This window comes from Rhinatrema bivittatum, chromosome 8, assembly GCF_901001135.1.
Source record: "Rhinatrema bivittatum chromosome 8, aRhiBiv1.1, whole genome shotgun sequence".
Taxonomy (NCBI): Eukaryota; Metazoa; Chordata; class Amphibia; order Gymnophiona; family Rhinatrematidae; genus Rhinatrema; species Rhinatrema bivittatum.
The window spans coordinates 8,246,825-8,259,345 of NC_042622.1; positions in this window are offsets into that span (position 1 = coordinate 8,246,825).

Here is a 12,521-nt window from a genome sequence, read left to right on the forward strand (position 1 = left end):
CGCAAATGCTCTTGACCAAGCCACCATGAAAGACTGAACCTGGCAAGCTTTTCGAGAGACAGCAGAAGATGAAACTGCTCCAACAAAGGATCCCACTGGGAAAGGAGTGCCTGCTGTAGTGGCCTCATTTGTGCAAAGGCCCAAGGAACTAGCTCTAACGTCGAGGCCATAGACCCCAAATCCTGGAGGTAATCCCAGACCTTGGGCATCACCGCATCCAACAGGCTGTGCACCTGACTCTGCAACTTGAGAACACGACCCTCTGTCAGGAAAACTCTTCCTGCCCTGGTGTTGAAGCATGCTCCCAAGAATTCCAGAACCTGAGAGGGGGTGAGATGACTCTGCCCAATTCTCCACCCACCCCAGCACCTCCAGTTGCTGCAAGACATGAGCCACCGCCTCAACAGCAAGAGCTTCCAACTTTGCTCGGATGAGCCAGTCGTCCAGATATGGATGAATCAAGATGTCCCTTTTTCTGAGTGCCACTGACACCACCACCATCACCTTGGAGAATGTCTGTGACGCCGTTGCCAAGCCGAATGGAAGGGTGCAAAACTGAAAACGCTTGCCGAGAATCATGACATGGAGAAATTTCTGGTGATCCAGGTGAATAAGAATATGTAGATAAGCTTTGGTCAAATCTAGAGACACTAGAAACTCTCCCTTGTACATAGCTGCGATCACTGAGTACAGTATTTCCATTCAAAAATGAGGAACCTCGAGAGCGACATTCACCTTTTTTAAATTCAAAATTGGACGGAAGGTCCCCTCCTTTTTCGGAACCACGAAATATATGGAATACCTTCCTGTCCTTTGTTCTCCCACCGGAATGGAACCATGGCTCTCAACGCTTGTAACCGCTCCACGGTTTCTTGAACTACCATTTTCTTTGGGAATGAAGCGCAAGGAGACAAGGTTGAAGACCTCTAAAACGTAATTGTCTCTTATCATGCTGAGGACCCACTGGTCTGACGTGATTTTGGTCCACTCTTCATAAAAGAGTCAGTCGCCCTGCAATAAAGAAAGAGAGGAGTGGACCGGCCTCATTTCATTGAGAGGACTTGGTTCCGCCAGAGCTGTGTCCCACACCTTCTCTGCCTGACTTTCTGCTCCCTCGAAAGGACTGATTCCAGGATTGCTGCCTCCTGGCGCCTTGCCTCTGAAGCCCCGCCGAGGGCCTACCAGGATGAAACCGCCTATTTCGTCGAAACTGGGACCGCCCTGAAAAGGACCCTATGTTACCTCTGGGCCTGTCTTCTGGCAGTCTATCCCCCTTGGTCTTCCCGAGACACTTTATGAGCTCCTCTAAGTCCTTGCCAAATAGGAGCTTTCCCATTCAAGTGGGAACAGGGATAAGTGGGAAAGCTCCCAACCGAGACTTAGACCACACATCTGTCGACCAGTTCCTTACCCAAAGGAGCCTTCTGGCCAAAACCACAGACATCATAATTCTTGAAGACGTTCTGTGATCAGGTCATATAGGGCAACTGCCACACAGGCCGCTGCTGCCTCCAGACAGTCTACCTATTTAGCCTCCAATGGAGATAGCGATTTCATGGTCTGCAACTGCTGAACCCAGCGCAAACTGGTAGACACCTCAAATATCTTTTTGAGATGAATCTCCAATTTCTTGTCCTGCATGTTCTTCAGCATCGCTGAACCAGCCACAGTAATAGTGGTCTTCTTAGTGACCGCAGACACATCCACCTTAGGAAGTGCCAACAACCCGAGGGTGTTCTCCGACAATGGATACCGTTGTTCATCGCCCAGCTTTTTTACCGACCTGTGAAACAGAAGAGCTTTCGCTGAACCCCTCAGACCATCCATGACCAGGTCCACTCCCTCTTGATTGGACTCCTCCTGAGGAACCTTGTTCCCCAACTCCTCGAGGGCATGCGGAATTAAGGACTACAACTCCTATTTCCAGAATAAATGTACTACCGAAGGGTCGTCCTCCTTGGCCACCAGCCCCTGGCCCAAACCTTCATCCAGATCTGACCCATCCGGACCTTTTTAGGGACAGTTGGATCAGTGTCAGCCCCGGATGGATCCGTAAACAATGGAACCTGTGGAGCTTCTTCCAAGTCGTCAGAGTTGACATGGACTGCCCAGTGCAGTCCTCATCCTGAGAACCTGGATGCCTTACGCAGAACCGGGCCCCCAGAATGATCCTTTTCCCCATTCAAATAGGGTTCCTTCTGATTAAAAATGCCCTGCTGCACCGGAGAAGGCGGAGAGGGAAGGTCCTCACCCCCCCACCCCCACCCTGAAGCAGTTCAGAGAGGCCCTCAGCCCTAGACAACATGGCCGACTTTCCCATGCTCGGCAGGGGAGGGGTGACTGCCGGCAAAGACACTCACGTGCTCGTTATGGCTCTAGCCTGCCGTTCCTGCGCAAGCTCCGATGGCCCCGATCCACCCTTTCCTCCAGAGAGGCATCAGGAGTATAGCCCGATGCGAGAGAGACGTGCCTGCACTTCACCGCACGAGCGGCATGCACTGCCATGTTCCATAGCCTGAAGCCGTGCCGACTACACAGAGGCCCAGCCACATGGCAAAACAGCCCTGCTGTGCCGTGCTCTCCACCAAGACTCTGCGGCCCACACGCTCACCTCACAAGCAGCTGCTCCAAGGCCTCCAACACAGCTGACCTGGCCACAAACACCTTATTGCTTCCTGTTGGTGCCTAGCAAAATAGTAGAAGCCATTCTTAAAAACAAAATCACTGGCTATATAGATAGAAATGGCTTAATGGAGAAGAGTCAACATGGGTTTAGTAAGGGAAAGTCTTCTCTTGCCAATCTTTTATAATTTTTTAAAAGGTGTAAATAAACATGTGGACAAAGGTTAGCCGGTTGATTTAGTGCATTTGGATTTTCAGAAGGCATCTGACAAAGTTTCCCATGACAGACTCTTCAGGAAATTACAAAGTCATGGGATAGGAGTCAGTATCCTACTCTGGACTCTTAACAGTTAAAAGGCCAGAAACAGAGGTTGAACTAAATGAGAAATTACTACTTACCTGATAATTTCCTTTTCTTTAGGATAGACAGATGAATCCAGAACCAGTGGGTTATGCACCTCTACCAGCAGGTGGAGACGGAGCAAAGTGAAGTCACAGTATATATATACTCCTGCAGTGACATCAGCCTGCCAGTATTCACTTCAAAAGCAACTGTGGACGGATTAGCAAAAACGTGATTAAAAACAGACAACCAATACTGTACTCAAACAACAAGATACACTGATCAAGAATGGATTAACACTGGTCTAGGGACTGGATTAACACTCACCAGTAATCCCTGGAAACACGTAGACATTCAGGAGGACCATAATGCACTCATTTGGCAGCAAAGGGAGGGAAGCTGGATTCATCTGTCTGTCCTAAAGAAAAGGAAATTATCAGGTAAGTAGTAATTTCTCATTTCTTAGCGTCCAGTCAGATGAATCCAGAATAAGTGGGATTTACTCAAGCTACTCACCAGCGGCGGACTCACGATGTCGGACCAGCCTGGATATTTGCCACCTAGGCCAGCCCAGGACATGTCAAGTGGTCTGCCGAGCACGGCTCTGTCACGGCCACACACGGCAGACCACGTGACTGGAGCGATCTGCCCACCGGGAGATGCCCGATCGGCCAATCCGCCCCTGCTACTCACAAATTAAGAAAGGTGGAAGGAAGGCAAAACGATTACCGTCATGGTTAAAAGGGGAGGTGAAAGAAGCTATTTTAGCCAAAAGATCTTCATTCAAAAATTGGAAGAAGGATCCAACAGAAGAAAATAGGATAATGCATAAACGTTGGCAAGTTAAATGTAAGACATTGATAAGACAGGCTAAGAGAGAATTTGAAAAGAAGTTGGCCGTAGAGGAAAAAACTCACATTAAAAGGTTTTAAAAATATAACCAAAGCAGAAAGCCTGTGAGGGAGTCAGTTGGACCGTTAGATGATCGAGGAGTTAAAGGGGCACTTAGAGAAGAAAGGCCATCGTGGAAAGATTAAATGATTTCTTTGCCTCACGCATATCCAGCATAGCCCTCTGCTTCAACAGCAGGGGAGCAAGTCTGATATTTCACTTCAATGCAATGCCAGCATACCCTCTGCTTCAACGGCAGGGAGGAAGTTTGACACTTCACGCATATCCAGCACAGTCCTCTGCTTCAACGGCAGGGAAGCAAGACTGATACTTCACTTTCAATACATAGCCAGCATGGCTCTCTGCTTCAACAACAGGGGAGAATGAAGAAAGGTTGATCTATATTCAGGCAACAATCAACAAGGACTGAATTACACAGTCTGAATAAACAGATAAGAATGGGTGTAGCTTGCTTATTGCGGTGGTTAATACCCCTAACTAAATTAAGCTATTTCACTTAGATGCAGTTCCAACACTGCTCTCTACATTAATGGTGGGGGTGGAAGGGAAATAGAATAAAAAAGGTTACTAAGAGCCAAGAGAAACAGATAAGTATGTGTGAGAAAAAAAAAAGTGCGAAAGCTTGCTGGGCAGACTGGATGGGCCGTTTGGTCTTCTTCTGCCGTCATTTCTATTTTTCTATGTTTCTATGTTTACTGAAGAGGATGTTGGGGAGGTACCGTACTGGAGAAGGTTTTCATGGGTAATGATTCAGATGGACTGAAGCAAATCACGGGGAACCTAGAAGATGTGGTAGACCTGATTGACAAACTGAAGAGTAGTAAATCACCTGGACTGGATGGTATACATCCCAGAGTTCTGAAGGAACTAAAAAATGAAATTTCAGACCTATTAATAAAAATTTGTAAACTATCATTAAAATCATACATTGTACCTGAAGACTGGAGGGTGGCTAATGTAACCCCAATATTTAAAAAGGGCTCCAGGGGCGATCCGGGAAACTACAGACCGGTTAGCCTGACTTCAGTGCCAGGAAAAACAGTGGAAAGTGTTCTAAACATCAAAATCACAGAACATATAGAAAGACATGGTTTAAAGGAACAAAGTCAGCATGGATTTACCCAAGGCAAGTCTTGCCTCACAAATCTGCTTCACTTTTTTGAAGGAGTTAATAAACATGTGGATAAAGGTGAACCGGTAGATGTAGTGTACTTGGATTTTCAGAAGGCGTTTGACAAAGTTCCTCATGAGAGGCTTCTAGGAAAAGTAAAAAGTCATGGGATAGGTGGCGATGTCCTTTCGTGGATTACAAACTGGCTAAAAGCAGGAAACAGAGAGTAGGATTAAATGGACAATTTTCTCAGTGGAAGGGAGTGGGCAGTGGAGTGCCTCAGGGATCTGTATTGGGACCCTTACTTTTCAATATATTTATAAATGATCTGGAAAGAAATACAACGAGTGAGATAATCAAACTTGCAGATGACACAAAATTGTTCAGAGTAGTTAAATCACAAGCAGATTGTGATAAATTGCAGGAAAACCTTGTGAGACTGGAAAATTGGGCATCAAAATGGCAGATGAAATTTAATGTGGATAAGTGCAAGGTGATGCATATAGGGAAAAATAACCCATGCTAGAGTTACACAATCTTAGGTTCCATATTAGGTGCTACCACCCAAGAAAGAGATCTAGGCGTCACAGTGGATAATACATTGAAATCGTCGGTTGAGTGTGCTGCGGCAGTCAAAAAAGCAAACAGAATATTGGGAATTATTAGAAAGGGAATGGTGAATAAAACGGAAAATGTCATAATGCCTCTATATCGCTCCATGGTGAGACCGCACCTTGAATACTGTGTACAATTCTGGTCGCCGCATCTCAAAAAAGATATAGTTGCGATGGAGAAGGTACAGAGAAGGGCAACCAAAATGATAAAGGGGATGGAACAGCTTCCCTATGAGGAAAGGCTGAAGAGGTTAGGGTTGTTCAGCTTGGAGAAAAGATGGCTGAAGGGGGATATGATAGAGGTCTTTAAGATCATGAGAGGTCTTGAACGAGTAGATGTGAATCGGTTATTTACACTTTTGAATAATAAAAGCACTAGGGGGCATTCCATGAAGTTAGCAAGTAGCACATTTAAGACTAATCGGAGAAAATTCTTTTTCACTCAACGCACAATAAAGCTCTGGAATTTGTTGCCAGAGGATGTGGTTAGTGCAGTTAGTGTAACTTGGTTCAAAAAAGGTTTGGATAAGTTCTTGGAGGAGAAGTCCATTAACGGCTATTAATCAAGTTTACTTAGGGGTAGATTTTCAGAGCCCTGCTCGCCTAAATCCGCCCAAAACCGGGCGGATTTAGGCGAGCAGGGCCCTGCGCGCCGGGAAGCCTATTTTACATAGGCCTCCCGGCGCGCGCAGAGCCCCGGAACTCGCGTAAGTCCCAGGGTTCTCGGAGGGGGGCGTGTCGGGGGCGGGCCCGGTCGTCGCGGCGTTCCGGGGGCGTGTCGGCAGCGTTTTGGGGGCGGGTACGGGGCGTGGCTACGGCCCGGGGGCGTGGCCGCGCCCTCCGTACCCGCCCCCAGGACGCGGCCCGGCGCGCAGCAGGCCCGCTGGCGCGCGGGGATTTACGTCTCCCTCCGGGAGGCGTAAATCCCCCGACAAAGGTAAGGGGGGGGGTGTAGACAGGGCCGGGCGGGTGGGTTAGGTAGGGGAAGGGAGGGGAAAGTGATGGGAGGGCAAAGGAAAGTTCCCTCCAAGGCCGCTCCGATTTCGGAGCGGCCTTGGAGGGAACGGGGGGAGGCAGCGCGGCTCGGCGCGCGCAGGCTATACAAAATCGATAGCCTTGCGCGCGCCGATCCAGGATTTTAGTGGATACGCGCGGCTCCGCGCGTATCTACTAAAATCCAGCGTACTTTTGCTTGAGTCTGATGCGCAAGCAAAAGTAGGCTGTTCGCGCGCCTCTTAAAATCTACCCCTTAGGGAATAGCCACTGCTATTAATTGCATCAGTAGCATGGGCTCTTCTTAGTGTTTGGGTAATTGCCAGGTTCTTGTGGCCTGGTTTGGCCTCTGTTGGAAACAGGATGCTGGGCTTGATGGACCCTTGGTCTGACCCAGCATGGCAATTTCTTATGTTCTTAAGCTGGCCTTTGAGGAGTGGCGTCCCTGGCTTGAGGGAGCCTAGCATCAGATCACGATGTATACAGACCATAAAAACCTCGAGTATTTACATCGAGCTCAATATCTGAATCATCACCAGGCCCGCTGGGCCCTCTACTTTACCCGTCCAGCCAACAAGAATTGCCAAGCAGATGCCCACTCCAGATCCTTTGTCCCGGAGGATGCTCCAGACTTTCCCCGGCATATAATAGACCCTGCTAAGGTCATTTTAACAGCCACCTTCCCGGTCCCGCCTGGGAAGATGGTGGTCCCACATCAGCTTCGCCAGAGTGTTCTTCGCTGGGCTCATGACTCCCTTACCGCAGGACACCCAGGTCAGTCCAGGACCTTAACCACTCCTCAACGGTTCTATTGGTGGCCTACCATGAAGAAAGATACACAGGCATACGTGGAGTCAAGTCCCACTTGTGCACACCATAAGCTTCCTGTGGGATGCCCGAGGGGCCTCTTGCAACCTCTGCCTGTTCCAAGTGAGCCATGGACACAGATCGCGTCGGATTTTCTTGTGGACCTCCCTCCTTCTGGAGGCAACAACACCATTTGGGTCTTCATTGACCGCTTCTCTAAAATGGCTCACTTTGTGGCCCTGCCTGGCCTCCCATCGGCTCCTCAGCTCGCACAACTATTCATTTGTCATGTGTTCCAACTCCACGGACTGCCCAAACACAAACTTTCGGACTGAGGAGTCCAATTCACTGCCCGATTCTGGAGATCCCTTTGCAAGAAGTTCATTGTCTCTCTAGATTTCACCTCCACTTATCACCCCCAAGCCAATGGGCAAACAGAGAGAACTAAAAGGACTCTTAAAACAGTTTCTTCGGGCCTATTTTAATCTTTGGCAAAATGATTGGTCTGTTCTACTTCCCTGGGCCGAGTTTGCCTTGAACTCTCATCCATCTTCTTCTACGGGCTCATCACCGTTTCAAATAGTCTATGGATGTCAGCCTCTTTCTCCTCTACCACTTCCGTTATCTGTTCCTTCACCAATGGCCCAGTCAACCACACAGGAATTGCACCAATTATGGAACAACACGAAGCAGTTGCTACAGAAAGCGGCCCACACAGCCAAAAGGTTCTTTGACACTCGTCACCATGAAGCTCCTCAGTTTAATCCACATGAAAAGATGTGGCTCAGTACTCTGTTCATCCGTCTCAAACTCCCTTCTTCCCGCTTCGTTCCCAGGTTCATCGGTCCTTTCCCGGTGGTCCGCTGTTTGGGTCCAGTCACTTACAAACTACGGCTCCCAGCCTCTCTTAAGATCCACAACGCCTTTCATGTATCTTTGCTAAAACCTTTGGTACTGTCAGGATTCTCGAAGAAGGCTCCGGACCCTCAACCTGTGTCCTCCGAAGTGGATGTGATTTACCAAGTTCAAGATGTTCTTGATGTACGTAACATGGAAAGAAATGGGAGTACCTCCTGTCTTAGGAGGGCTTCGGTCCAGAAGAAAATAGTTGGGAGCCTGCCACCAATATCCTGGATAAGGATCTCATCAAGCAATTTCATGCTACACAGCCTTTAAAACCCAAACCCCCGGGGGGGGGGTGTCTTAGAAGGGGGGGTACTGTTATGACTGTCGGCCACGGCCACCCCAACTCACATCCTGCCATGCCTGGCCCTCCAATCCAGGGGAACTCGCGGCTCTGGCCAGCCATTGTTGCTGCACTGTTCCTGGTCCTCCTTGCTCCACATGGCGGCTGGGATGCCGCCGGCCCACGATCCGACTCTTGGCCTTCCTAGGCGTGGCCACGTGCGCCATCGGTTCTCTATTTAAAGGACCATTGGCGGGAATCTCTGGGCCATCCCCAACTGAAGACATCATTACCTTGGGATATTTAAGCACCTCACTTGGCCCATGCAAACTGACTTGGCAACGAGTTTTCTTCGCCTCACTGGTGCTTTTTCCTGTCTCTTCGGACCCCTGGTTCCTGCTTAGGATCTCTACCAGCTGATCTGGACTCTGGCTCGGGTACCCGCTCCTCGGGGGCCTGCTTGCACTTCCTTCGGGAGACCTGGTCTCCATGCTTCCCTGCTCCTCAGGTTAGCTCCTGCGCTCCTCACCAGAGATCCTGCTGACTCATTTCTCTGCTCCTCGGGGTTGCCTCAGCACTGCCTTTCAGAGATCTCTTCTCTACACCTCCCCACTCCTCGGGGCAGTCTCTACCTTACTACACCGGAGACTTTGACACTACACTTCCCTGCTCCTCGGGGCAGCCTCTACGTCACTTCATCGGAGACTTTGACTCTCCACTTCCCCGCTCCTCGGGGCAGTTTCTACGTCATTATACCAGTGGCTTTACTCTATGCTTCCTGCTCCTCGGGGCAGCCGACGTCGTTACATCAGAGACTTGACTCTGCGCTGTCCCGTCCCTCAGGACAGTCTCCGTATTACTCCTTCAGAGATCCCGTCTCCGCTCCCCACTCCTTGGGGCCTGCCAGTGCACCTCTGCCTTGGAGCTTCCTTCTCTGATACATCATATCTTCAGTCCTGCCTAATTACTGTGACTCCTTTGAACTGTACCTCTACGTCCCGCTCCTCGGGGTGCCTCACAGTATATCTCAGTGCAGGTACCTGCGATCACATGGCAGTGATGCAGGACGTTCTCACTTTACTGAACTATAGTCGTGTCCCTGCTGCAGCTGACCTCGCCTCCCGAAGGTGAGGACCTGTGGGGCCTACCCCTCAGGTAGCATCAATCTCCACCTCAGGCCAAGGGTCCATGAAACCCACGAATCCTAACACTGTTGACATCCAAAAGCTTAAGCTCCCGCACATGAGGCGTGGAAGAATCCAAATCCGGAAAGGCCAGACGCTCAGAGAACTGAAAGCCAGAGCCTTGACCAAACATTCTTGAAGAAATTATAAAATCTGAGATACCGAAGACCATAAGGCCTGCACTCCTTTAGATATACACCAGACCTCAAAAACCTTCCATATGCAGACATACAACAGCGAAGTAGAAGTCTGTCTAGCCAGCAGAAGGGTAGCAATGCTCACCTCTGGTTACCCTCTGTGTCTGAAACGCCGCCACTCAAAAGCCAAACTGCTAGACAAAAGCGATCGGTCTGGTCTGAAAATATGGGGCCCCGACGAAGAAGGCTTGGAAGATGACTGAAGCGTAACAGCTCGTCCACTGCCATGTTGACCAGATCCGCGAACCATGGCCAACATGGCCACTCCGGGGCTATCAACACCACCTCGCCTGGGTGTCTCTCTATGTGACACAATGTCTTGTCTACCTGAGGCCAAGGAGGAAATACATAAAACAGAACCTCCTGAGGCCAGGGTAGAACCAGAGTGCCGACTCCCTCTGCCCTGTACTCTCGTCTTTGACTGTAAAATCGAGCCGCCTTCGCATAGAGACGAGTTGCCATTAGATCCACATGAGGACAGACCCACCTCTTTCAGATGAGCTGCATCGCTGTTTCGGACAACTTCCACTCCCCTGGATCTAGCAAATGGACTTAGAAAATCCGCTTAGATGTTTTCAACCCCTGCTATGTGTGACACCGCTATCTGGACCAAGTGCTGTTCCGCCCAAAGAATTAACTCCTGAGCCTCCTGGGCCACTGATTGACTCCTGGTTCCTCCCTGCTGATTTATGTATGCTACCATCGTCGCATTGTCCGAAAAGACCCTCACCGACCGGCTTCGAACTAAGGGCAGAAGAACAAATAATGCTAATCTCACTTCCCTGGTCTCTAAACGACTGATAGACCAAGAGGCTTCCTCCATGACCAAGTGCCCTGGGTCAACTTTCACTGACATACTGCTCCCCATCTAGAGAGACTGGCATCTGTAGTAAGAATTACCCAATCTGGGACCTTCAGATCAACACCATGAACTAGACTGGAAATTAGCAGCCACCAAGATGGACTGTCCCGCGCATAACCCTCAAGAGGCACGGGCAGATGAAACTCCTCTGATAAAGGAGTCCACTGTGCCAGCAGAGCCCTCTGCAGCGGTCTCATAGGCGCAAAGGCCCACGGTACCGACTCCAGCATTAAAGCCATCGAGCCCAGAACCTGCAAAAAATCCCAGGCTCCGGGCACTTGCAAAGTCAACAAGCGCTGGACCTGACCCTGTAACTTGCACACACTCTTTCCCACGTCAGAAACACCTTGCCTTTCAGTGTGTCGAACCGAGCCCCCAAACAGTCGAGAGTCTGAGAGGGAATCACCACCCAGCCTAGAGATTCCAGAGTATTTATCACCTTCTGCACCACAGTGCAACAATCATCCTCCGACTTTGCCCTGATTAGCCAGTCATCCAGGAACCAGTACTCCCTTGCACAGTAATGCCACCGCAACCACCACCATTACTTTGGTGAATGTGCGCGGCGCCGTGGCCAGCCCAAAAGGTAGAGCCTGAAACTGGGAATGCTGACCCAGCACCATAAATTTCAGGAAACGCAGGTGATCCGGGTGAATGGGGATATGTAGGTGCCTCCATCAGGTCCAAAGAAGCCAGAAACTGTCCCTTACACACCTCCACAATTACCGACTGCAGGGTCTTCATCCAGGACCTCGGGACCTTTAACACCACATTTACCCGCTTCAAGTCCAGAATCAGATGGAAAGTGTCTTCTATCTTTGGAACAATGAAGTAAATGGAATACCGACCTTTGCCCCTTTCGCCCTGAGGAACGGGAATCACTGCCCCTAACCTCCACAACCTGTCCAATGTCTCCGAACCGCTCAACATTTTTCCAACAACCTGCAGGGGGAAACTAGAAACAGGTCGCGAACGGGCCGAGCAAATTCTAACGCATAACCGTATCTTATTATGCTGAGGACTCACTGATCCTGAGTGATCTTGGCCCACGCCCTGTAAAATCGTGCTAGGACGGCCCCCTTTACAGGGAATGGCGGAGTGGACCGGTCTCGCCTCATCGTGAGGATTTAACTCCTGTAAAAGCCACCTCGAAAGGACTGCCCCCAGGACTGCCCTCGAGGAGTGAACTGCTTCTGCGAAGATGGGTCTCCTCTCGCAGGACGAGACCTCCAAACATCCTGGAAACGCGACCGAGACTGAAAGAACCCTCTGCCCTTAGCCTTCTCCTCCAGCAACTTGTGCACCTTATTCTCACCCAGATCCTTCATCAACTGCTCCAGGTCCTCACCAAACAAAAGGCGTCTCTTAAAAGGCAGAGACCCCAACCGGAACTCAGACGACACACCCGCCGACCACTTATGCAGCCATAACAACCTCCTAGCTGATACCGCAGAACCCATAACGTGAAACGAAGTCCTTACCAAGTCACACAAGACATCTGCAACGTAGGCCACCGCTGCCTCTAAGCGTTCAGCACTGTCTGCCTGTAAGCAGGTGCAGGGATGCAGGGATCTGTCTGCCTCAAGACACAATGCACACATACATAGGGAATCCAATAACATCAGTCTGTAAACTTTAATACATCACATAATCAATTTTACATCATTTTTCAAATAAATTTAAAACATGG